Consider the following 4300-nt stretch of genomic DNA (forward strand, 5'->3'; position numbering starts at 1 on the left):
CCTTCTGTGTTGTTTCAGAATAGATGTCGGGCACTTCTAGTTCAGCATTCTGTTCTCTCAGTGGCCAACCAGGGGCCTATTGCATAACCTCTGATGAAAATCAGGACACACATCTTTGGGGTCATGCTCTTGCAGGACCTAGTTGACTTGTGCAAAAGCATGGCAGCACCGCAAGCGCCAGTGCAGGCGGCAAACACTGGCTCATCCAGTGGCGTAGCAAGGTCAGGTGGTACCCGGAGCGAATTTTTTTTTGTCACCCCCCCACCTTCTTTTAGGGAGGGTGCCCCCAAGTTGTTGAGCTTTTTTGGACAAAATAAGCCCCCTCCAGCTGTCTGAAAACAAACAGACAGGCTTCTGCCATGTGTGTATGTGTGTTTAGCTGCACAGCACACAAAAGTGAGAGAGGAATTGGTTTCCCTTGTTTTTCAGAATAGTAGCAGTGTTGGTCTGTTGTACGGAAAAGATTGCTTCTATATTTAGTTGAGAGCAACCCTATCAAACCCAGTTGGGTTTACTTCTGAGTAGACCTGCACAGGACTGGGAGTTTTAAATCTGGGGTAATCATGGTGAAGTTGAAGCAGGGTGGTCTTCATTTCAGATTCACTGATCCGGATCAGTACTTCTTCACACAAGGCAAAGGGAGAGATAGTTAACATTCTGCAAGGATCTTGCCTTGTCTGAAATATTAAAGATGTTTCACAAGAACAACTGCAAAATCTCCACTGTATTTCTATACATTTCCCTTCCCGCGAAACCATTCATAAGTTAAGCAACGTGTTGCATTTCTAAGATCAAAGGCCCTTTTCGGGTTTTATCCAGGTTTCAAACAATGAACAGGTTTTGTTTTCCCCCAAAAGCCCAGTCAAATGGGCATTGTGTTATACCTTTAATCATAATGCTGCTGTTTAAAAAAACCACAAAGACAATTCTCACATTCAGATTAAACAAACACTTTGAATAAAGGACAAACTTGCTAGACAGGATTTTGGAATTACATGTGCAACAATGGGCTCTTACAGAGTGTGAACTTGTGTTCGGATCCGTTGATTCTGAATATACAAAAGGAAGGAGGAGTAGTGATGCGGAAAAAAATTATGATGTTCATGAGAACCAGCAGAGTGGCTTGTGTGTTACAAATTTGGGATAGGAGATTATGTCAGTTCCGATTTCTCTCTCGTTTCTCCCTTTGGCCATCTTAAATTCAGTTCTCCACAGTTCCATACCAGTTTGCATTTATTTATTTTTTAGAAAAAGTAATTGTGTAAATTAATCAGCATTGTAGTACAAATTTCTCCTAATACAAACATTTCCGAAGGCAACTTTTTCCAAATATGCACATTTTTGCAAAGCAGTTTCGCCAAACGTGATGCATTTTTGTATGTTTTCTTTTCTTTTCATCCCATGCATTTTAAAGCACAGATTACATTAGAACAGGGATCAGCAACCTTTTTTAGCCATGGGCCGGTCCACCATCCCTCAGACCATGTGGAGGGCCCGACTATATTTTGGAGGAAAGAATGAATGAATTCCTATGCCCCACAAATAATCCAGAAATCCATTTTAAATAAAAGGACACATTCTACTCATGTAAAAACTCATGCTTCCTGGACCATCGGTGGGCCGGATTGAGAAGGCGATTGGGCTGCATCCGGCCCACGGGCCTTAGGTTGCCTACCCCTGTTCTAGAATATGTATCGCTGTACATGTTACTTAGGGACGCGGGTGGCGCTGTGGGTTAAACCACAGAGCCTAGGACTTGCCGATCAGAAGGTCGGCGGTTCGAATCACCGCAACGGGGTGAGCTCCTGTTGCTCGGTCCCTGCTCCTGCCAACCTAGCAGTTCGAAAGCACGTCAAAGTGCAAGTAGATAAATAGGTACCGCTCCGGCGGGAAGGTAAATGGTGTTTCCATGCGCTGCTCTGGTTCGCCAGAAGCAGCTTAGTCAGGCTAGCCACATGACCTGGAAACTGCACGCTGGCTCCCTCGGCCAATAAAGCGAGATGAGCGCCGCAACCCCAGAGTCAGTCACGCCTGGACCTAATGGTCAGGGGTCCCTTTACCTTTACCTTTTACATGTTACTTGGCTAGGGAGCTGCATGGCAAAATTCAGGGTAGTGTGAATTTCAAAGGATGGTTCCGTTTCATAGAATCATAGAATTGGAAGGGACCACCAGGGCCATCTAGTCCAACCCCCTGCAACGCAGGAATCTTTTGCCCAATGTGGGGCTTGAACCCACAACCCTGATATGAAAAGCCTCATAATCTACCAACTGAGCTGTCCCAGTTCATTCATTGTTTCAGAAGGTGTGAATCAGGTAAGCTTACCTTTAAATGTGAATTAAATTTCTCTTTCTTTCCTAGTTCCAGAAGGACCCAGCTTCAAATCCATGCTCAAATACGAAGCTTGGTTGGTTTGAATTTGGACCAGACACCAGCTTTCAGTCTAATTACCTAATGAACTTTTCCACAAGATGTCGTGGTCCTCTTTGTGTGCCTCGCTCGTTTCTCTCTTGCTTCAAAACCCACCACGGACTTTGGGCCTGTAATGGCTTTACTTTACAAATGCAGTGAGCAGTCACTCCTCTGTCTTCCATGGGACAATGTGTGAACCGAAGATGTTCTCAGGATATAAATATCTTGGAGAGCACTAGAAGCAGATTGTACAGAACGATTTTAATTAGCCGCAGTTCTTTGAAATCAGTTTCACAGCTAAAATTCTCTAACACATTTAAAAATATTTGTTTCCCCCCCCCCCAAAAAAATAGAGTGCAACCTTATATAATCCACACACAAGTGAAATAAGGTTTATTTATTTCATCTTGTTACTTATTAACAATCTTATTCTTTAAACATCTACCTCTTTACATCCGACTTCCCCCCTTAAGATTCACATCAGATAACAACAGGTATAAAATAAACGTATATAAGATAGAATTAAAATATTCAATGTGGCAAATATATGGAAATGTAAAGAGGAAGGATCTAAAACATTTTTATGGGAACCTGTGTTACGCCAAGTCAGACCATTGGTCCAGCTAGCTTGGTGTTGTCAACACTGACTGTCAACTGCTCTTCAGGGCTTAGAATTATAGTTGTTGCTGTTGTTGTTGTTGTTTAGTCGTTTAGTTGTGTCCGACTCTTTGTGACCCCATGGACCAGAGCACGCCAGGCACTCCTGTCTTCCACTGCCTCCCGTAGTTTGGTCAAACTCATGCTGGTAGCTTTGAGAACACTGTCCAACCATCTCGTCCTCTGTCGTCCCTTTCTCCTTGTGTCCTCCATCTTTCCCAACATCAGGGTCTTTCCCAGGGAGTCTTCTCTTCTCATGAGGTGGCCAAAGTATTGGCGCTTCAGCTTCACGATCTGTCCTTCCAGTGAGCACTCAGGGCTGATTTCCTTCAGAATGGAGAGGTCTGATCTTCTTGCAGTCCATGGGACTCTCAAGAGTCTCCTCCAGCACCATAATTCAAAAGCATCAATTCTTCGGCGATCAGCCTTCTTTATGGTCCAGCTCTCACTTCCATACATCACTACTGGGAAAACCATAGCTTTTACTATACAGACCTTTGTTGGCAAGGTGTAGAATTATAGAGTTGGTAGGAAATCCAAGGGTCTTCTGGTCCACCCCCTGCAACGCAAAAATCTTGACTAAAGCATTCAAGACAGAATACAACAATACAACCATCGTCTTTCCCAGAGAGCAATGTGTTGAATGTGGGCCTTTTGCGAGCAAAATACATGTTCTACAACTGAGCCATGTTCCTTCTAGAGGTGCAAAGTGGGTTAGAAGCAAGATCTCCATATCATATCAAGCAGGGCAAGAGCTAATCTATGAGCCACACTTCTTGTCCCCCGGTACCACAAATGGTTACTTGTATCCTGTGTCTACAGCAGGAGTGGAGTATTTTTTTCCTACTAAAGGCCGTTGACCCATGGGAAGAATCAGCGGGGGCTGCAGTTGATGTTGGGTGGAGTCAGAGCCAAACGTGGGTAGAGTCTACAGCATTGAAGGCTTATACAGTGGTACCTCTGGTTAAGAACTTATTTTTTTCCGGAGGTCCGTTCTTAACCAGAAACTGTTCTTAACCTGAAGCACCACTTTAGCTAATGGGGCCTCCCGCTGCCGCCACGCAGCCGGCGCACGATTTCTGTTCTCATCCTGAAGCAAAGTTCTTAACCCGAGGTACTATTTCTGGGTTAGCAGAGTCTGTAACGTGAAGCGTATGTAACCCGACATTCCACTGTACTACTTAACTCTGACAATGCAGCTGCCTGTCCTCTATTGCACTAATTATTCTAT

The 4300-nt window shown here is 44.2% G+C and overlaps 1 long non-coding RNA gene across 1 annotated transcript; it reads right to left on the bottom strand.

Moving 5' to 3' along the window:
* Nucleotides 1-2325: 2325 nt before the first annotated feature.
* On the bottom strand, nt 2326-3092 carry LOC310661188. Its single transcript, XR_014503825.1, has 2 exons — nt 3004-3092; nt 2326-2647 (listed from the first exon to the last, which is right to left on the bottom strand). It is a non-coding gene; the product is annotated as an uncharacterized lncRNA (long non-coding RNA).
* Between the last annotated feature and the right edge of the window lie 1208 nt (nt 3093-4300).

This window comes from Podarcis tiliguerta (assembly GCF_965153285.1).
Source record: "Podarcis tiliguerta genome assembly, chromosome: 12".
In the NCBI taxonomy this organism is placed as follows: Eukaryota; Metazoa; Chordata; class Lepidosauria; order Squamata; family Lacertidae; genus Podarcis; species Podarcis tiliguerta.